The following is a 23802-nucleotide window of genomic DNA, read 5'->3' as shown; positions in this document are numbered from 1 at the left end:
ATGACTCCCAGTCACACACTGCTCAGGGACTGAGGGCAGAAGGAGACCAGTGCATGCGGGGGAGTCCTCCAATACAATTTGACGCTTTGGGTGCCTGAGTAGGTACCCAAACTCAAAACTAGAAAATCATAAAAGGAAAGATGCACAGCTCCTGAACCAGATTTGGGGTTGGAAATGCTCCACAACACCCAGCAAAGGCTTGTTGTCCTATTTGTCTCTCGTGGTGTCCCACAGAGGGACAGGAGCACCACCAACATACTTTACACATGTTTTGGAGGTTGCATTGATTGCAAGCTGGTTCTGTGGGAAGCAATCCAAATGCTATCAATAAGTCTTCTGGGTCATTGCAATCATGACACCAGAAAAGGTTTAATTTATTTTCAAAGCACTCCAGAGGTAGAGCTTTTGTTCTTCAGCTGAGGAGTAGGGCCCATATAGTGGTTGGGCCTATGGTTGAATTTAATTGGCATGATGATGGCATTTAATGTGGTTATTATTCGATATAAATGTGGTGGCCCATAAACAAAGCAATAGATTTGCATAATACATTGACGTGGTGACCCCTTGACAGTCATTAGGCTTTGTTTGTGTATTAATGTTGTGATCCCTGACACAGCCAATAGACCTGTTTTGTTTAAAATGATACCACCCTAATGTGTGATGTTTTGCCTGGTATAAAAAGGGGGGATTAACTGTAAACCTGGGCTTCATAACCCAGTGGGGGGTCAAATGTGAATTCACAATGTCATCGAAATAATTCCATCTGCATGATGTATCCATTTGTAAATTGATGTGCAGTATCTAGTAGTATGTATGTGCAATAAATGTACATTTTCTTTTTGTAAAGAAAAATAAGTGACTGGACATTTGCAATTGCATGCAGTGAATGACGATTACTAGCCCACACCACTTCCTCTTAGTAGGCCTTGGAATGCTCTGCTCTGCTACCCTGAGATTGTAAATAACTACATTGGGGCACTTGGTTTCTAGCCAGCAATCAACTGTCGACCTATTACTTGTGCAGGACTCACATCCTGTACAACGACTAACCCAATTTCTCACATATTGAATATGCAGTCTTGCAATTACACGTCGCCTAAGGATATACGATTAATGCCCTCATAAAGTTAATGCCTCTAACCTTCTCTCTCACTAGTAACTGTCACAAAGAGACATGGAAGACACCAATATACCTACTATAGATTTCTAGTGTCCTGCTGTGGAGATAGTACAAGACTGACACATGGTACAGAATGTATTTCAAACTGTAACAAGTCGATGAACTTGCTAGTGCTGTGCACTGTTCACTAGGTAATCTGACCCAAAAGTCTCAAAGACCATTACAAATTATAAATACGAAACAACTACAACCATATTTTGTTCGAACACATTTTTTTTCTTATATGTAAATCACTAATATATTCAATGCATCAATGTGTGCATTATACAATCATAATGAGTAAAAATCTCTGAACATAAGAAGTGCAACTACATTTGTTTAAATGCACAAACCATAAGAAACATCAATCTTTTATGTGCCCGATGCATTTCGGGACGTAAAAGTCCCTTCCTCAAGGTCCAACCTACAAAGAAAGGATATTATTAACAAGCTTTTCTCGCAAATTAAATATACTACACGTTGGCAACATTACCCCAGGCATTACATCGACATTGTGATTTGAGCTAATATAACATGTGTTCTCAAGTATCAATTGTGCCGGTTACTTATTGTAATTCGTTTAACTTTATGATATTTCACCAGTGTGTAGGCATGTAATTTCGGGTTTAACTGACGTCTGGTAATATAATATATTCAAGTTGTCTTAACTGCTGAGAGCCTCCATATATATCCGTTCTTTTGACCTCATGTATTATAAAGCATATATTTCGCTGGCTTCATCTGAGGTATATGCCTTGATTGTTGCCCGGTTATCAGTAATGTTTGTGATCGCGTCAAACGACATTTTATCTTGAGTGCAGATGAATGAAGTATAATAAAAAGGGTTGGTGGAGCACTCACTTATTCCAAAAACAATTTACGAAAAAAATTGGTGCAACAGCACTACACTTACTGTCAACCCAAGTGTAAAACAATGAAAACTGTTACAAGTCGATGAACTTGCTAGTGCTGTGCACTGTTCACTAGGTTCTGTGACCCAAAACTCTCCTAAACCATTCAAAATTATAAATACGGAACAACAACAACCATAGTTTGTTTAAACAAATTTTCTTTTTCTCTTATATGTAAATCACTAATATATTCAATGCATCACTGTTTACATTATACAATCATAATGAGTAACACTCTCTGAACATAAGAAGTGTAACTACATTTGTTCAAATGCACTAACAATAATGCCCCTCACCTTCTCTCCCACCAGTAAATGTAACAAACAGACAAGGAAGACACCAATATACCTACTATAGATTTCTAGTTTCCTGCATGTGTCAAGACTGACACATGGTACAGAATTTATTGCATTCACATGTTTATTGTGGCTCTCTTATGTCACTGTGAATTGGATGGTGCATTAACAAATCCATAAAAATGTAAACTTAAATAGGTTTCTACCCTGTGCACTAGGGGTACAAGGGCAGCAAAAACCTTCCCAATACAGTCATATATATGCCAATGAGTCATTAATTAGTGGAGTGTAGTCAAGGGTTGCGCCTTTGTAAATATCTCTATTTTCCTGTTGGATGAAGACCACATTAATGACATTTCTTTAGAGTAGCTGCAGAGCCAGCATCCCCATTTAGAGTCACATATAACGTTTAGCTTTCTCTCTCGCCCACTGTCTCTTTCTTGTGTTTTCTACCTTGCATTCTATTTCTGTTTCTTCCCTGCTCTATTTTTATCCTTCCTCCTTTTTCGTCCTTGTTGTCTCTCTCTCCAAGTCTTTCTCCTACACACTCATTCCCTTCTTCTGCATCTCTCTCATTCCCTGTCTTTCTCACACTCTCCTTCACACTCTCCTTCTTTCTGCTTTCTCTAAGATTTTTTCTCAATTCTTCTCTCAACCCACTGCACTCCCTCTCTAGTCACTCCACTTTTTTATTTCTCCTCTTTCATCCTGTCATACCATTTCCACATTGTTCTTGTTAGTAGCTCAACTGGGCCTGCTTTTGTGTCGGAATTCTTATTTTTGTAGTACCATCACAAAAGAAGACTGCATGCTCCAGAATGCAAAAATAAATACAGGACACTGAGCTACTCAGCCCTGACCTTATACAACCAGAAAAGGAAGAAAATGGGAAAACAGGAGAGTGGAAAATTGGTCAGAAAGAAATAGCAAAATGATCTAGGAAGGAAAACAGCACAAACCGGAAAAGACAAATATTACTACATTATCATAAAGGAGATTATGCTTATTACAATAGTATTGAGAGGGTAAAAGAAAGAAAATGGTGAACAGGAGATAAATTAACAAGCACTGGTAAAGTAAAAAGGTCTAACTCTCCAGCTACCTCTGAGTAGCTCACGTATCTGCAGTCCAGCTAATTAAATTAGAAAGCTTTTGCTTGGTTGAATTATTACACATAAATAAATATACAACACTAATAATATTAGTAGCTCATAATGCGTTTCATTGAACATAAGTAGCACTTAGTACAGAAAAGGTTGGAGACCCCTGAGATATAGGTTATTGACTTTGTCAATAATTATTGCTAAAAAAACTAATTGAAAAAAAACTTTCAGAATATCAGCGCTTTAGATGAGTAACAGTGAATCACACAGTTGTTTTCACCATGTGGCTCTGAGTAACATCAAATAGATAATGCGAGCGAAGAGCTAGAATGGTAAGTGGTGGCAATGAAAAATGCAGGATTCCAAAACGCGTTTTTCTCATGCAAATCATTATTATTATTTATTTTTCTTGTTTACAATCATAAAATATGTAAAAATACTAACAATACATATTAAAAAAATCACATTTACGACGTATTATTCATTATTTGGATTTAAAATTCCACATTTTAAAAAGTAACAAATCGTCATAACACTGATAAAATTCAACTAAATAACAGTAATTTTCTTCTAGTGCAAATCTTACTGTGTAATTTTACTATTAGACATGTCCCATTTGTCCTCTTATTATAGTTCACAGTAGTATTGCTGATGTCAAATTATCAGAGTTCAGTTTCTTTTTCATCATTATTATACATTTTTCAAAAGAATTGTCAAAAACTATGTCAGTTGATTTAAGACATCTTATAAGTGCTTATCTGCACGACTGTATTCCGTGAGTGTTAAAATGCCTCTTAAGCATTGCGCTTGTTTCTTCCTTCAACTTTGGGTATATACAAAGCAAAAGTATAATAGTTTCTTCTCTCTTTTGGCATAATCAAGACGGTATAAGTTCTGTGGTGCGCAGCCATGGAATTGAGTGAGATGATCCATGGAAAAGGCCAAATCGTACTTGTAAAAAAAAAATATTGATTTATGGACCAAGGAGTTTCTAAGTAGGATTGAGGCTGGGCCGTTTTCTCATGCAATTTTCCATAGGAATTTTTGTAAGCGAATCATGAAAAATTGCTGAACAGAATGACATAAAATTTGGCAGAAAGCTAGACCTTTTCCCACGAATCATGCCTTTTGTCATTTGGTGTAAATCTATGCTGCTGTTTTTGATAAATAAAAGGTCAGTATGTAGTGATATTTGCATAGTTGATACCACAGTACTTTTGTGATACCACAAATTCAAAGAATAAGCACATCTGATTGGCTGAGTTTTTTTTTATCTGAGGTCTCTACTGTCCTGTGGGACCTGTACCATTCCCCCTGGACTAAGCAGTTGTAGCATTCAGTGGCCATCATTTGAGGACTAGGGGACTTAGTCTCTGTGTCCCGAGTTAAACAAAATATAAAGAATGGGGCAGGATAAGGATATGTGTAAGATAAGAAGTGGATATTCACCCGGCCACATGCCAAATTGTACATAATCCCTGCTTTTTAGCCAGCTACAAGCTAAATAGTAGAGACTATGTACAGTTTGACTGCAAGCTGGATAAATAATATGAAAAATTCCTTTATTTACCCTGTTATGAGGAAACAAGGGACACCAGACAATGGTACGGTGGTGGCCATCCTGTAATGAGGATCAACATGTATGAAGCATTTGAAAGTAAGTGCATATACAAATGTGCATTAGTTTGTACAAAGGTAAACGCTTAGATTAAGCCTAGCTATCTATAGATAAAAAATGTGAAATACATTTTGAAAAACTAAACACTTATGATATTTTAATATTCAAATAAGAATTGCAGGAATAATACCTCTATGTAAGGAACGTAACCCCTTCAGCGTGGCAAGAATTCTCAAACTGTGCTGAAGGTTCTATTGAGCCAATGGACTCATGACGGAACGGTTCCGTCATGAGCACAGGCCAACCGACGCTCATGACGGAACCGTTCCGTCATGAGCACCGAAGGGGTTAATCCCCTCACTGCTAGGCCATCCCACCTCCCCCTGGGCTAGCCTGTTTTTTGGCTATATGGGGTTGTTCATGCTGGGGCACCTGTAACATTTTTTCCACGCAAGGTATCCACACCAAATTTGCACCCTGTTTTTCCCCACTTCCCGCGGTTTCTAAAGGTGCCCAGAGTTTGTGTATTCCCTGAAATGGGGCTGAGAAATTGTTCTAAACACAAATACATGTTTTTGAGGGGGGTGGATGGTGCTGCAACTGGTTTTGTCCCTTCAAATGATATCAACAAAGAGTTTGCGGTGATAAAAAATACCATCTTCACAGCTTTTAGGAACAGGCAGACCTTTGTAGGAAAAGAAAAATGTATTACTCAGTTTTGGCATTTTACTGGAACACATCCTATTTTTTCCTATTTTTTGTGCTTTCAAAGTCCTACCAGTTAATAGTAGAAATAGGTGTGAAACTAATAATAATAATAACAATGAAACCTGGAAAGCTTTTTGAACGCAGTATGCCATTGCGTCCAATGGACCCTTCTGGTAGCACTGATATATAGGACTTGTAGGTTCACCAACAACCCCAGGTACACAGAGTCAATAATTGAGCTGTACCTTGCAATGGTTTTTCATTGTGTACCGGATATACAGCAATACTTTCAATAAAATATAAAGAATGAAAAAGGGGTATCATGGAAACCTATGTATTTCCAAAATGAGAACAAGATATGAAATTTAGAAGCAGTGGCTATTTGCACATGTCTGAATTTGTGGGTACCCTTAATAACGTGATTTAGAGGGCATTTTTCAAAATGATTTCTTTTTTACACAGTCTTACATTTGGAAGCCAGAAATGTATAGAAAGACAACTAGTAATAACACTTGTTCTGCTAGTGTGTGTTCCCCTAAGTCTCCCGATAAAAATGGTAACTCACTTGTGTGGGTAACCCTAGGGCCCGTGACAGGAAACGGGTCAAAACGCAACGTGGAGACATCACATTTTTCATCTGAAAACTGACCCTTTTTTTGCAATGTGCCTAGTTGTGGATTTTGGGTCCTAGCTCAGCTGGCACTTGAGGAAACCTAGCAAAACCTGTACATTTCTGAAAACTAGATACCCAGGGAAATTTAGGATGGGGTGACTTTTGTGACTCTCACGAGTTTATGTTACCCAGAATCCCTTGCAAACCTCAAACTTTGTTAAAAAAATAACGTTTCATCATTTTTTTGTGATGGAAAGTTCTGGAATCTGGTGGGAGCCCCCAAACTTCTACCCACCCAGCTTTTCCCCTCACTTGTTTGGGTAGGCCTAGTGCCCGTGAACGAAAATGGATCAAAACGCAATGTGGACACATCACATTTTTCCACTGAAAACTGCCCGTTTTTTGTAATGTGCCTACCTGTCGATTTTTGGCCCTAATTCAGAAACCAAGCACATGTGTACATTTCTAAAAACTAAACACCCAGGAGAATCCAGCAAGGGGAGACTTGTGTGGCTCTCACCAGGTTATGTTACCTGGCATCTGTTGGAAATTTCAAACTTTGTCCAAAAAACACATTTTCCTCACATTTCTGTGATGGAAAGTTCTGGAATCAGCTGGGAGCCATAAACTTCTACCCATCCAGCATTCCCCTAAGTCTCCCAATAAAAAGGCTGCCTCACTCGTTTGGGTAGGCCTAGTGCCTGCCACAGGAAGTGGCAGTTTGCTTTTGGCTCTTAAACAAGTAGTAGACGGGTCCACTTGCTTATCGGGGAAACTGAGGCACTTGGAAGCCTTCAAACTATTTGAGTGATGGGATACTAGTTTGAGCACAGTGCGGTTTCATAATCTACAATTAGTGTTGTGATCAGAATATTATTGATACATAGTCCACACTCCCCCACTCTTGCATTTTGGTTCTTTTTGCTCTGCACTGCTGCAGTATGGATTATTGTTACTGTACATACGTGGACAGCACTTTGTTCTTCCATTATAGACTGAATGACAACTGCCCGCTGGGGCTGCATGCACCTTTCACTCTCTGCGCCTTTATCACATATTTTCATACTACCTCTTTTTTTCAGTTCCAAGACTGTACAAGCCCACTGGAGTGCAATTATGCAGCATGGAGATTCTCTAGTTAGCACAGCTGCCTGGCACTTCACCTATTTGATACTCACCCGTGGTTATATTCAGAATGATCCTAACTGTGTTGTGGTGATGGAGATTTCAGCCAAGTGTCTGCCATTGTACAGGAGATATTAACATTACAATTATTATTTTTTATCAGTCTGTAACCGGACCTTGAGGTCTTATTACAGGAGAAGCTAGGTGCCGAGCGGGTGCCAGGCGTTGTGGGCGGAGTGCCATTGTCGCCTCCACCCCCTCCCGAGACCTATGGGGCGTGGATCTTTTAAACTACAAACTACACAGGTTCCTCATAGCGGAGGCAATTCCCACAACTTGTGGTTTGTTTTCTTGCACTAATTTTTACATCAATATCTTGATTTTAACTTTCACGTCCTCTAGTCAGGGTGGGCCTTAGCGCGCCCATACCGCCGAGCTACACGCAATACGGTCCTGAAGAATGCCCAGTAAATCATACACATAAACGGGCAGAAACATGTCAACCCCACTATAAGTGGAAACTTCCATCATAATTTATGGTAGTTCTCCCACACTTATCTTTTAACCATGTCTGACTGACCAGTGAATAAAATATTTTTGTTTGGTACAGTTTCAGACATTTTTAAATTACATTTCCTTTATTCACATCACTGACATGAAAAACTAGCTCCGCAGTAACCTGGCGTTGTAGTACACTAGGGAGGCATTCGGCTTCTCCTGGTGGGCCCGATGATGAAGCATGTCACCAACCAGGTTGGTGAGTGAGGGCTTCCCAAAAAATCCCAAAAAGATTTCCAGTGTGTTCTTAGAAGGGAATTTTTCACAGTCTCTGCCTCAGTGTTCATACACAGACCCTTTTGCGCATGACACTCTCTTTTTGTTTGATATAATTTGTGTTGCCGCCCACAAGCACAATAAATGCTCTGTTCAACTCTACCGGTGCCTCAGCCATGTTTTCTGGTTGCAATTTTGCGGGGTGCTTCGTGCCCGTATTCTGCCTGAGGCTGCCCTGCAGGGTCATGGGCTCCCGCTCACGAAGAGAACTGTTTGTGGATATATATACACACATATATATATATATATATATATATATATATATATATATATATATATATATATATATATATATATATATATTCACCACAACTTCCCAGCAGAATGAGGCCGCACAACACACAAGTAAGGAGGCTCCTTTATTTCTGTCAACAGGCAGCTTACGATCCCGTTTTGGTTATTTCTTTGCCTGACGCGTTTCAGAGGGTGTCTCCCTCCTTCCTCAGAGGCTCTTGAACAGTCCGTAGCTTGCTTGCGTCCCCACAGGATACCAGGCGTGTCTATGAAACAAAAAAAATTGCTCTCAGGTGTGCCTTTTTAATGTAAAGTTCTTTTGCAATGCACGCTGGTCCCTGTGGTTCTAATCATGCATATTTACACCCTCCAATGGGTCCAGATTGTTCAAGTCTTTTTTGAAATATTTTTTTAACCCTCCATTGGGCCCCCGGATCGTACTTTGCCTGTTCAATGATGTCCTCATGTGCCCCTCGCGCAAGGGGAAGGGTTCCCCCTGCAAGCATCCGTTAAGTTTCTGGATGGTGCGCTCCCTCTGCGGTCTGGGGACCGCGTCAAATATTCACCACAACTTCCCAGCAGAATGAGGCCGCACAACACACAAGTAAGGAGGCTCCTTTATTTCTGTCAACAGGCAGCTTACGATCCCGTTTTGATTATTTCTTTGCCTGACGCGTTTCAGAGGGTGTCTCCCTCCTTCCTCAGAGGCTCTTGAACAGTCCGTAGCTTGCTTGCGTCCCCACAGGATACCAGGCGTGTCTATGAAACAAAAAAAATTGCTCTCAGGTGTGCCTTTTTAATGTAAAGTTCTTTTGCAATGCACGCTGGTCCCTGTGGTTCTAATCATGCATATTTACACCCTCCAATGGGTCCAGATTGTTCAAGTATTTTTTGAAATATTTTTTTAACCCTCCATTGGGCCCCCGGATCGTACTTTGCCTGTTCAATGACGTCCTCATGTGCCTCCGCGCAAGGGGAAGGCCCTGCAAGCATCCGTTAAGTTTCTGGATGGTGCGCTCCCTCCGCGGTCTGGGGACCGCGTCAAATATTCACCACAACTTCCCAGCAGTACGATCCGGGGGCCCAATGGAGGGTTAAAAAAATATTTCAAAAAAGACTTGAACAATCTGGACCCATTGGAGGGTGTAAATATGCATGATTAGAACCACAGGGACCAGCGTGCATTGCAAAAGAACTTTACATTAAAAAGGCACACCTGAGAGCAATTTTTTTTGTTTCATAGACACGCCTGGTATCCTGTGGGGACGCAAGCAAGCTACGGACTGTTCAAGAGCCTCTGAGAAAGGAGGGAGACACCCTCTGAAATGCGTCAGGCAAAGAAATAACCAAAACGGGATCGTAAGCTGCCTGTTGACAGAAATAAAGGAGCCTCCTTACTTGTGTGTTGTGCGGCCTCATTCTGCTGGGAAGTTGTGGTGAATATATATATATATATATATATATATATATATATATATATATATATATATATATATATATATATATATATATATATTACCTACTGGCGGTCCCCAGTAGGTATATAAAGTTAGGACCTAGTTACCATAGGAAATCCCCAACATTCTATTGGGAATAACTTTGGCGCCGATTGAAGAATCTGCGTGTCATTTTCCTTAAAATTGCTTCGCTCGGGTCCGCTCCCTCTCTGAAAGTTTCGGGGGGATTCGTTGAGCAGGGGCCGAGAAAAAAGGGGGGTCCCAAAACGTGCTTTCCCCATGTTAATTTCCGTAGGGACCTTTAGACACGGCTACAGCTCGAACGGCTGAACGGAATTACACCAAACTTGGCAAAATGGTAGGGACAGGTATGCAGTTGTGCCTTTTCTATATTTGGTGAAAATCCCTCCAGTAGTTGTTGAGAAAATTGAATTTGAGCAAATTATATATCTACTAGCAGCCCGCCCCGACGTTGTCCGGGGGCAATCAGGCTTTGCGCTGGCAGTCCGCCAAACTTTACCGCTCCTCCCTGCGCTTCTAAGTTAACCGCTCCTCCCCTTGCTTGACCTACCTCAGCACGCTCCAGTCCGCCAAAGTTCACCGCTCCTCCCCGCGCTCCTGTCCGCCGCTCCTCCAAGCGCTCCTGATGATGTCAGCACGCACGTCGTTAGCCCCCACGGCCGGCGCTACTTCCAAGGGACTACTTTTTTTTGGAATGTATATTTTTTAAGGAACGTATATTGTTTTGTGGTATATAGCCTATGTCACTCTGCAGACCCTGACAATTCCAATGATGTATTGGGTGTTTGGATTGGCGCTGTGGTTCCCGAGTTTACCCGCCTCAAAGGTTCACAGTTCTCCCTTTATAATAGTAGTATAGATATGCGCTCACCGTACGCTCACCGTACGCGTGCGGTACGCGTACGTGCGCGTACCCATACGTGCGCGAGCGAGTTTCTGATTGGCTGGAAGTCGACTGTCAACATTCCAAACTGTCCAAACCAGGAAGTGTTGGCCACCATCTTGTTTTTCAGGAGAATTGAGGCACAAGAGAGCACAAAACAAGAGTAGAAAACATGAAAAGGGGGCAGGGTAGAGACCCCCCAACCCTTTAGCCCTTCTCAGTGGGTCCCAAAAGGACCCCCAAGGGCAAAAGAAAAAGAAAAAAATTGGAAAAAACTGCGGGGTACGCGTACCGTACGCGTACGGTACGTGTACCGTGCGCGTACCCCTCGATTTAAAAAAATAATATTTTTTTTTGCACTTGGTAGTCCTTCTGGGACTCCCTGAGAAGGGCTAGGGAGTCAGGGGGTCTCAACCCTGCCCCCTTTTCGTGTTTTCCACTCTTGTTTTGTGCTCTCTTGTGCCTCACTTCTCCTGAGACACAAGATGGCTGCTCAGGTGGTCCCAGAAGGATAATAACATATATAAACATTATAGGCTAATAGAATTAGCATTTACAAAACCTTTGAAATTTATTGAAAAAAATATCGGTTTCACGCCTGATATAGTTAGGAATTAGCATTCCAAAAACCTTGCAAATTCGCTGAAAAAACCATACGTTTCAAGCCTTACATAGGTAGGAATTAGCATTTAAAAAACCTTGCAAATTCACTTAAAAAAACATAGGTTTCAGGCCTTATATAGTTAGGAATTAGCATTTAAAAAACCTTGCAAATTCACTTAAAAACCATAGGTTTCAGGCCTTATATAGTTAGGAATTAGCATTTAAAACACCATTGAAATTGCTCCTATATAGTTAGTTGTAGTAACTATATTTTGCGCACCCGCAATCCACTGCTGATGATGTCGTATATTACATCATTCATGACATGGTCAGTGACATCACTGATGACATCACTGATGACATCTCAAATGACATCACTGATGACATCACTGATGACATCTCATTTGACATCACTGATCACATCACTGATGATCAGAAAATACGATGCACCTCCTCACACTCTAATATAACCTTTGATACACTCAGTGTTAAATACAGACTACCATTCTTGAAACCATTGACACACCAATACCAGTTACTACATACGCACTCACTGATTCCTAGGTCTACACACACATTCACTCATTCACCTATGGAATCACTCATACATACAGTCACTCATCAATACAACACTATCATATGCACTCATACACCTATACAGACACTTACACACTGCTACTCATCCATGGAGTTACTCACACACCTAAACAGTCATGCAAAGAATCAATCAAACTTCCATTTCCTCAACTATACAGTTATACAAACAAAACCTTACTTATTCAAACATATACTAACACATACTCTCTTATACAATCACTGATACAAGTACACAATGATCCATACAGCCACTCGCACATTCACTGGCTCTCATGTATAGTCATTTATGTATGCCAACTCTCACATGCACTGTGTTTTACATGTGTACCTACTTGGACATGTAGCACTGAGATATCCATTCACTCACCAACACACCCATGCACACAGTCATCTGCCCATATAGCTGTTTCCACATGCACTCTTGAACTCATACACCTAGTGAATCAACTGCTCTCACATCTTTGCACAGAGTCACACACCTCCCAGCCACCCCCACACACACTCAGTCTCCCATTCAAATACTTGGGCAACCAATCAATAACCCATATAGCCACTCATTTAGCTACTGATCAACACATGCAGCAGCTTACACAACAACAGACATACTGATGCACACATTCAGACCGTTTAGTCACTAACCCATGCATTTGGTAAGACACATTTAATCACTCACTCATAGAGTCAGTCACGTACCTACTAAATCCTTCATCCAGACACTTATACATCCACTCATTCTTCAATATGTAAAACATATTTAAACTTTACAGAAACACAGTCACTGGATGATGTCATCAGTGATGTCATTTGAGATGTCAGCAGTTTTGTCATCCGTGATGTCACTGACCATGTCATGAATGATGTAATATGTGACGTCATCTGCAGTGGATTGCGGGTGCGCGAAATATAGTTAGTACAACTAACTATATAGGAGCAATTTCAATGGTTTTTTAAATGCTAATTCCTAACTATATACGGCCTGAAACCTATGGTTTTTTAAGTGAATATATATATTTTACATATATATATAATTTTTTCTCCCCCCAGGACTGACATTAATTTAACTCAAAATAATTGTCAATAAACCCTAACCTATAAGGTGACTCAGTTTGCACATCGCACTTTTCTCTCCTTCCAGAGTGCTTATGTATAACATTAGGACATTTCCAACATATGGGGCTCCATATCGTATCCATTTTATGCACCTGTGGACAAATTGAATCAATGCAGATTTATTTGCGTGCATTGTAAATAGATCATGAGTTTATATGAACATCAAAAATCTTGCTGCACTTTCGTAAAGAAATTATTTCTAAAAAATCTTGAATTTTAAACACTGTAACACGGTAACTTTTCTGTGTCTATATCATTTGTAGGCTAATTGAATCACGTGTTGTATGTATTTAAACCAATGTTGGGTGATTATCTGTGTCATGTGAACATGCGCTCTGGGAAGCGCGAAACGCGTTGTGATGACTGGGAGCACCGCAAATAAATAAATCAACTTTTGCACTGATTTTGGGTCCGTGTCCGTACTTACAGCCTGGAAGAAGTCTGTGCCTTGCCGGATTATCCTTGGAATATATATATATATATATATATATATATATATATATATATATATATATATATATATATATATATATATATATATATATATATATATAATTTCCCATAGGAAAATGTAGACAAAGCTGCAGTCCGAACTGCTGCATGGAATAACACTAAATTTGGCAAACATGTAGCCCTTGGTTTAGAAAGAGGCCTTTTTGCTAAATGGTGTAAATCCATTCAGTAGTTCCTGAGAAATTTGAAAAAGAAAAATGTTCAATATCTGTGGCAGCAGTGGGTTCTCAAACTCTCCCGGGCATGAGCTTCACTCTGATTGGCTGTCAACACTCCAAACCAGGAAGTGTTGGCAGCCATCTTGTGACTTGGTTCTACTGTAACAGTAAAACTAAGGTTAAAAATCAAGACAAGGGGGCCGGGTAGAAACACCCTGACCCCCAAGGTCTGCTCAGGGGGTCCCACCAGGGACCTTTAGGATTCAAGGGGACTTAATAGGGATGTCATAGTTAGAAATGAGCATTTATAAAACCATAGAAATTAACTTTAAAAAAAACAGAGGATTGAGGCACATTATAATTAGAAATTTCCTTTTAAAAAAACATTGAAATTCACAGAAAAAACCATAGGTTTCAGTGACGTTATAATTAGAAACTAGCATTTAAAAATCCATTAAAAATCACTGAAAAAACCATAGGTTTCAGGCATGTCATAGTTAGAAATTTGCATTTAAAAAACCTTAGAAATCCCTGAAAAAACCATATGTTTCAGGGGCGTTATAGTTAGTTGGACATTTCACTATTACAAAAACTATAAAAACTCTGCCTTTATAGTTAGTTCGGTTATAAATGAGGGGGTTACCCAATAGTAGTCACTGGGACCTGGGTTCAGTAGGTACTAGGAGGAAGGGGTCCCAGTGTGAACAACGAACATATAACACAATTCAATGAATAATCAAAAACAATTATTTTGATCCGCAAAGTTTTATTCACTGTGGGATCCAGTGTAATGAATACACATAGCATAGCAAACAGTTAGCTGTATTTGAGGTCATACAGTGCCCCAGGAAGGAGAAGGGAAGTGATAGTGAAGAGGTAAGGGAAGTGGTGGGATTGTGTGACAGTAAAATCAATCTTTCAATGAACTTTTCATGCTATAATTGGTATAGCAACAGCTGCCATGAAAGATGGCGACATTATTTTTGAAAATTGCAAACAAAACAGGTGATGGACCGAATGTGGATCAATGTCACACATTCAACCCAGTCCAAAGATCTGGGCCCAAATCCATTGTTTTTTTGCACTCCACACCACCCTGGGTTAGACAATGGCGATATGCAAATCAGCTCTGACCCTGTGCCCCATGGGAACAGTCCAGTCCGAACTACAAAAGCCATGTCCTTCCCAGAACGGAATCAAGCATCCGAGGACCGGACCGGATATATATATATATAGTTAGGATTTTTTCTCTATGGGATTTTTGAAAATTCTATGTCTAATAACTTTGGCGTTTGTGGACGGAATTGGCAGATATTTTCTGGAAAATGGAACATTTTGTTTCTGAGCAGCCCCTGACAATTTGGGGGGGTTTCATCAAGGGGGGGCCGAGAAAAAAGGGGGGTCCCAAAACGCGTTTTTCCCATGTTAATTTCCATAGGGCGGTTGGCCTCACTTTTAGCTCGAACGGCTGAATGGATTTGCACGAAACTTGGCAAAATTGTAGGGAGTGTTAGCCTGATGTGCCTTTGCTAGGTCTCAATATATGTGCTCCAGTGGATTTTGAGTAATTTAGGTTCAAAAAAAGATATATATCTGGGCGGAGCCTAACCACACATCTGATCTGATTGGCTGTCAGCACTTCATCCAAGAAGTGTTGGCAGCCATCTTGGGACCAATATACATGATAGCACCTCATTAAAAAGCATTGTAGTTAATAGAGGGTTTTAGGACTTTAGTTACATTATAAATCATTTGTTGATGGTACCATACTCGTTTTAGGAATTGTGGTGGGTTCTAAGGTGATTTTACCATGTGAAAAAACCTTCTGCTGTGATATCATGAATATTGTTTGAAAGAAAACTAATATCTCATGATTTTCCCACAGTGGTTTGGAAGGGGATCTATAAGCTAAACTGAAAGCATATTTTCTGTAAATTCACATTATCTTTCTCAGTCATGTGAAAATGAAGTCTGACATTCTCAGTAAAACATGTACATCCAACAAGGACAGAGACTGTCAGTTGATTCCTTTGTGTTCTACTGCAGCCTCCTAGAGTGTTCTAAAGAACAACTAGAGTGCTAACAGTCCTACTTATTACAAAGGTATGGCACACCTGAAGCCATCTTGATTGGAATAAAGTGGTAACTCTTAAAACATTTAATTTAAAAAGAAACAACATGAGGGGGTATATTTTGCCATAGAAAGTATGATTAGTGCTGCAGAATGAAAAATTAGGGCACCTTTTGAGTGACTTCTCAAATCCTTTTCTATTTCATTAAAACATTCTGACATGCAGTCTCCCAAAATGGCCACCAGAGACAAAAGAGCCCAAATGTAGCCCAAATATCACCCAGATGTAGCCCAAGTATAGCCCAATGACAGAATGTCCCAGAGTGTTCTAAAGAACAACTAGAGCGCTAACAGTCCTACTTATTACAAAGGTATGGCACACCTGAAGCCATCTTGATTGGAATAAAGTGGTAACTCTTAAAACATTTAATTTAAAAAGAAACAACATGAGGGGGTATATTTTGCCATAGAAAGTATGATTAGTGCTGCAGAATGAAAAATTAGGGCACATTTTGAGTGACTTCTCAAATCCTTTTCTATTTCATTAAAACATTCTGACATGCAGTCTCCCAAAATGGCCACCAGAGACAAAAGAGCCCAAATGTAGCCCAAATATCACCCAGATGTAGCCCAAGTATAGCCCAATGACAGAATGTCCCAGAGTGTTCTAAAGAACAACTAGAGCGCTAACAGTCCTACTTATTACAAAGGTATGGCACACCTGAAGCCATCTTGATTGGAATAAAGTGGTAACTCTTAAAACATTTAATTTAAAAAGAAACAACATGAGGGGGTATATTTTGCCATAGAAAGTATGATTAGTGCTGCAGAATGAAAAATTAGGGCACATTTTGAGTGACTTCTCAAATCCTTTTCTATTTCATTAAAACATTCTGACATGCAGTCTCCCAAAATGGCCACCAGAGACAAAAGAGCCCAAATGTAGCCCAAATATCACCCAGATGTAGCCCAAGTAAAAACTGAAAAAACCATAGGTTATAGACCATATATAGTTAGGAATTCGCATTTACAAAACCTTATTTTACTCACACAAAACCATTGAAATTCCATATATAGTTAGTTGCACTAACTATATTTCGCGCACCCGCAATCCACTGCTGATGATGTCACATATTACATCATTCATGACATGGTCAGTGACATCACTGATGACATCACTGATGACATCTCAAATGACATCACTGATGACATCACTGATGACATCTCATTTGACATTACTGATCACATCACTGATGACATCCTTCGTGTGATAATACGATGAATCTCTTCAGACTCTAATATAACCTTAGATACACTCAGTGTAAACAGACACTCACAGACTGTCACTCATCCATGGAGTTACTCACACACCTAGTCAGTCATGCAAAGAATCAATCGCACCTCCATTTCCTCAACTATACAGTTATACAAACTTTACTTATTCAAACATATACTAACACATATTTACTCTCTTATACAATCCCTGATACAAGTTCACAATGATCCATACAGCCACTCACACAATCACTAGCTCTTATGCACAGTTATTTATATATGTCAACTCTCACTTGTACTGTGTTTTACATATGTACTTACTTTGACATGTAGCACTGAGATATCCATTCACTCACCAATACACTCATGCACACAGTCAACCGCCCATACAGCTGTTTCCACGTGCACTTTTGAAACCATACATCTAGTGAATCAACTGCTCACACATCTATGCACAGAGTCATACACCTTCCAGCCACCCACACACACACTCAGTCTCCCATACAAATACCTGGGCTACCAATCAATAACCCATATAGTTACTCATATAGCTACTTATCAACACATGCAGCAGTTTACAGAACAACAGACATAATAATGCACAAATTAAGACAGTTTAGTCACTAACCCATGCACTCAGTGAGACATATTTAATCACTCACTCATACAGTCAGTCATGCACCTACTAAATCCTTCATCCAGACACTTATACATCCACTCATTCTTCAATATGTAAGACATATTTACACTTTACAGAAACATACAGTCACTGGATGTTGTCATCAGTGATGTCATCAGTGATGTCACTGACCATGTCATGAATGATGTAATATGTGACATCATCAGCAGTGGATTTCGGGTGCGCGATATATAGTTAGCGCAACTAACTATATATGGAATTTCAATGGTTTTATGCGAGTAAAATAAGGTTTTGTAAATGCAAATCCCTAACTATATATGGTCTATAACCTATGGTTTTTTCAGTGAATTTTCAAGGTTTTGTAAATGCAAATTCCTAACTATATATGGTCTATAACCTATGGTTTTTTCTGTGAATTTCATTGGTTTTTTAAAAGCTAACATCTGTAGCTGTAAAATGTATTCTTCTTTAAATCTTAAAATATATTTTAGATGTTTATTAATAATTTTTTTTAAAATATTTTTTTTCTTCGCTTCTAGTTCGCGAACCGGGAAGCTTTCCGTTAGCTCATCTTGATGCCGCGACCTAGTCCGCGAACCGGTCAACGTTACGTTAGCGGAACTGTGACGCGTCGCGGAAGCGCGACGTATCACGTTGTCGCGTAATGCGTCTATTGACGCGCTGCGTTAGCGCTCCCGGAAGTGCTCCGGACCGCGAACCGGAAGCGATCCGGGACGCGGCGCGCACCGCGTAACGTAAGCGGAACAGGTCATGTGACTTGTTTATCAAACTTTTCATTGGTTCATTTCACTTTTGGTTTCCAAATGATGTATGACTAGGTCATGTGACCTAAAAATAACACTTTTCATTGGTTCAGAACTTTTGCTTTTCCCAAATCATGTAAACCCCTCCTTCTTTCCTCACTCTGACTTTCATCTTGGTGAGAGAAAGACCATTTACCTGGAGTTCAACAATGGCTTCCATACTTGCTGCAGCTGGTGCACCCCCACCACCACCTCCACCTCCTCATAAGAAGAGAGGACCACCAAGTCAATTTACCTCCAACAGAGAGGAGGAAGAGGAGGAAGAAGAAGAAGAGGATAGAGATCAACCACAATTTATCCCGGAGTTGCCCCGTGTTTCTAAGAGAAAAACAAGTTTCATCTGGCAGTTTTTTTCCATCCCTCCAGGAGAGAAGAAGGTGAATGCTAAATATGCCACCTGCCTCATCTGTGATTACAGATTGTCTAGAGGCACAGAGAAAAAATATAGTATGGGCAACTATACTATGCATCGACATATGACCAGGTGGCATCCCTTAAACTACAGCCGGGCTGAGTTAAGGGACCTACAAGACAATCCCCCGACAACTCCTGTGGCCAGATCTACCTCAACAATGTCTTTGACAGGAAGAGAGGCACAGGAAACTGTGCCAAACATTCAGCCAAATTTTAAACATATGAAGTTCACCTGTATATACTGTGGTGCAATGCTTTCGTATGGGAACATGAGTGTCAACTTGATAAATATGGTGTTCGAAAACCATAAGTGCCCTAATGCACCCAGCAGTAATTTTTTTTTTGCTCCTGTTGAGCCCTTTTCAATTCCTGTTTTTTTGTTGTTTCCCCTCCATAAAAAACACAAAAAAACATAAAACTGTTCTAAAAATACAAAAAAATCAAAAAATGTTCAGAAAAAAAAAAAAAATAAATAAAACAACAAAAACCAAAAAAAAAAGTTCTTTTCAGAACTACCTCCCCTTTCAAATAAAATTGCTAGAATGTTTATCACTCTGGCAAGCTCTATTTCTTTTGGTTCGCTTCAAGTTCGCTGACCGGTTCGCGAACTGGAAGCGAACCAAAAAAAATATTTTTTTAAAAAAAAGAAGAGTTAGTATAAGGGAAGTAAACAGAGAATAATTTAAAAAGAAAGACAGCTATAGAGAGTAAATGAGAGATAGTGTCAGTGACATCATCAGCAGTGCATTGCGGGTAAAAAGAGTAGAAAACATTTACCTTATAATTCTTGTTACCTTTTTAAAATATTTTTTCATACTTTCAATCTGTAAAACAGAGAACAAACATTTCCAAAAATATTAAAACATGTATTTAAAAATTAGAAAAGACAAGGGAAAAGGTTCAAGAACAAACAGTTTTTCAACAACTTTGACATTTACAGAAGTCTCTGCTTCTCTACGTCCCCTACACAATCCTAAAAATATATATTTTAAAGAAACTGTATCTTGATGTTGATGAACTGAGGCCTATTTTGGAACATGGTGCTTTTTTTGCACTGCTAATGTCTCACAATAGTGATGCAATTGCAGCGCAAAAAAGATGTAAAGCCATCATAAAATTGTGTGTAACATTTTAAATGATTGTTTCAGGATGCAAATAAGATGTGTGCTTTCAACAGCTTTCTTTGAGGTGAGGCCTATTCATTTTTTTTTTAAAAAAATCAGTACCCAGAAGTACAGCACTGTAAGCATTAAAATTGACACTTACAGAAGACTCAGTTTCTCCATATCTACTTCACATTTCTAAATGTATATCATAAGTACAAAAAGCAAAACATTAATTATACATGTTAAATGGTTTATTTTTGCTGTTCTCAGAATGTATCAAATTTCACTTAAATCAGTGACTTGAAGGTATTCATCATGTAACAGCGGGGAAAAAAAAACACAATCAAAATGATTGTGTTTAAAAAACCCATTCAACATAAGAAATCTGAATTCAAAACTCCTTAAAATTAACTTACTTTCAATGACGTCGAAGGATGTCCTATGAACAGCGTCCACTGTGTTGTGCTATAAATATTGTCAGCCCGCCACTTTCTGAAAGAAAACCTCCAACGATTCGAAAAATATGCTACATACAAGAAAAGACTTCTCACATTCTACCACATGTTTCCACTTGGCCAAATCATGTTGCAGCTATTCACAAGTCTTGTAATTCTTCGAATCAAATCCCGTCATTTTCTATATTCGCAACTTTCAAAAAGAAAACATTTAAGATAATTTTCACAATCCTGGACTACTAATATCTTACCCTTCTTTGTCACTCATGTTCTCCTTTTCCTATGACACTGATACTGCTTACTATGAAGCAGACTTACTTGCATCAGGTTTATATAGTCGGATTTTACAAAATAACATTATAATTAAAAGTTTTGGACCAATAATCTAGACAGCATTGCAGACTTACATTCCCTCAACTTGATGAACCTTTTCCAATTCTTCACAGGAAATCTCGAGATTCTTTCTTTAAAATTTTGGTTTTAAAAACACCAGGTAAGAATTTTTAAGGTCAAACGGCAATTTTTTTTTGAAAGTTACAACGGAATCATTGCAGAATGACCAGCCGTTTCGAGACTTTAAATAAGCTGTATAATGTCCTGAAGTTGTTGAAGGACCATCGTGATAGATAATTGCTACAGTTACAAAAGTCCTTCCTGATATTGAAAGCTGAGAAGCCACAAATTTTTTTATTAAAGTTGACAATTTTGATCCATCAGGCCTACATCGTTGCATCATTAAAATGACATACTGGCCATATCTACGTATAAGTAATGTTGACATCATTTCAGATTTACATTGGCTACACTCCATGTTGTGATCAGCTGCATTTACTAGCTTATTAAAGGAGACTGATTTACTGTCTGGCAAAGTTAAATATATAAATCTTTCTGAGTCTACACTAGTAGTACTTGATACCCTACAATTCTCGCAGTCATGCTGCCATTGATAAGAAAGCCCAAACAGTTGATCTACATCTACACCCTCATCTTGCAATTCATCAAGCATATACATTAAAAACTCCTGACAATCTTGCTGATTATTTTCAGAGAAGTCTGTTTGACCTGAACATTCATCTAACAGATAACGAACTTCAGACACACTTTCTACTTTTGTTCGATCAGTGCTACATTTCTCGAAAACAGAATTCAACAAACAGCATAAAATTTGTTCTGAATTCAACAGAATCTGTTCTTTTAAACTCTCTAGTGAAAAGAGAACATTAACCACTACATTTGCATAGCAGTTGACACCAGAACTGTTTTCAAATTGAAAACCAACAACATCTTCAACAGAATCCACTTTCTTTCTGCTAACAATTTTCGGTTCATTGACTTTTAGTCTTTTTGCAACAACCTCCCTACTATTACTGCTATTTCTACGTTTCCGGCCTACCACACGTTTCTCAAACAAAGGATATTGAGGCAAATGTGGCGCATACTCTCTTCTTAACCTATTGTATTCCTTAACACAATCTAGATCCGCACAAATGTTTCTGACATCACAGTCAATTAAGTACAATCCCGATAAAGTTCTAACTCGTGACAATGCCACATATGCCATACCCTCCTTGAACACAGAACTGCCAATATTCACCAATGCACAGTCTACACTTAAACCTTGCGATTTATGGATTGTCACCGCATATGCCAAGCAAACAGGAAACTGTTTACGGCGAACATATAAGTCTTTAACAAGCAAAAACCTAGCAGAACAACGACCAATTTGCTGTACTTCCTCAATGCCATCAAATTTAATTCTTAAAAATTCTATTCCATCTCTATTTCTGTATTTCTCAAAATCAACAACATTACCCATTGATCCATTTACCAGACCTCTTTCTACATGTAAATTCCTTCTCAAAATGATTCGGCAATTTAAACACACATTCAAAGTCTTTTCAAAACCCGCTGTTTTAGATATAGTCTTCTCTAATGAATCCAATTTTGATTTCAAATTGTCTGACAAAATAATTGTTGATCCCATATGCTCTAATTTGTCGATAGCTTCAAGTTTCACAATCTCTTGCTTTTCTAAATTCAACATTTTGTTATTGAAGATGGCACATTCTGCAAGAGTTGGCATGAGACATATCCCGGATTTCTTCTCAGTAATTTTCTGAAAAATATTCTCAGGCACAATCTCTTGTTTGGGATATAAATTTGACAGTAATCGTGCATTTAAAGCTTCTTTCCCATGCTCAGTCACTTTTCCAATTCTAATATCTTGTAGAATATTCTTGTAATCTTCATCCTTTGCCTGACGCATATTTTGATGCAGTTCTGCATAATTGAAGTTTAACCATATATTGACGTTGCCAATGCTCCCTAGGCACTTCCTGGTATCTTCATGCGTGAGTATTTTGAACACAGGTTGACCTTTTACTGGTGTCAGCTGCAGAAGATCTCCGAAAACAATGATGTGTTTCCCACCAAATAACACATCATATTCAGTTTTAAGTACTTCTTGCATTCTCAAATGCACAAAGGCAAGCATGACATTGGAAACCATGCTTACTTCGTCAATGATAAGTAGTTTCATTTTCCTCAAGACTCTTGAAACTTCACAGCAAGCATCTCCAGATAACTTGTTGTATTGTAATTTGTTGTCATGCTCCACCGGCAGCATCAGTAGACGATGCAAAGTAATACCTTTAATGTTATGTGCTGCCAGTCCAGTAGGAGCGGTGACAACACAAGACAGCGATGACTCAGTCCTTTCCTGCAAATAACAAGAGATTGCTTTAATGAGGAAACTTTTTCCAGTTCCCGCTTCTCCACTCACGTACAGTCGGACAGGCTTCAACGATGTACATGAGCACTTGTTCTTCTCATGACTTAATCCGTGCTCAATTTCCTTGGTAACTTCATCATATATTTTCCTCTGCTCAACGTTGAGTTGTTTTTCCAAGTCTTCTAAGTTAACTGAATCCTCCTGAGCATGTGCCATGGCTCTTTCTACTTCATTCATAGCAGTGGCAGCTTCATTTTCGATAATAGGTCCTCCAAGTGGATCTTGACTCAATGAAACAGAACTCTGACTGTCCTGAGAACTGTCTCTGGCAATCTCGGCTGCA

This window comes from Lissotriton vulgaris, chromosome 6, assembly GCF_964263255.1.
Source record: "Lissotriton vulgaris chromosome 6, aLisVul1.2, whole genome shotgun sequence".
Lineage (NCBI taxonomy): Eukaryota > Metazoa > Chordata > Amphibia > Caudata > Salamandridae > Lissotriton > Lissotriton vulgaris.
The sequence above is the reverse complement of the archived record's forward strand: the minus strand, read 5'-3'. Positions refer to the sequence as shown.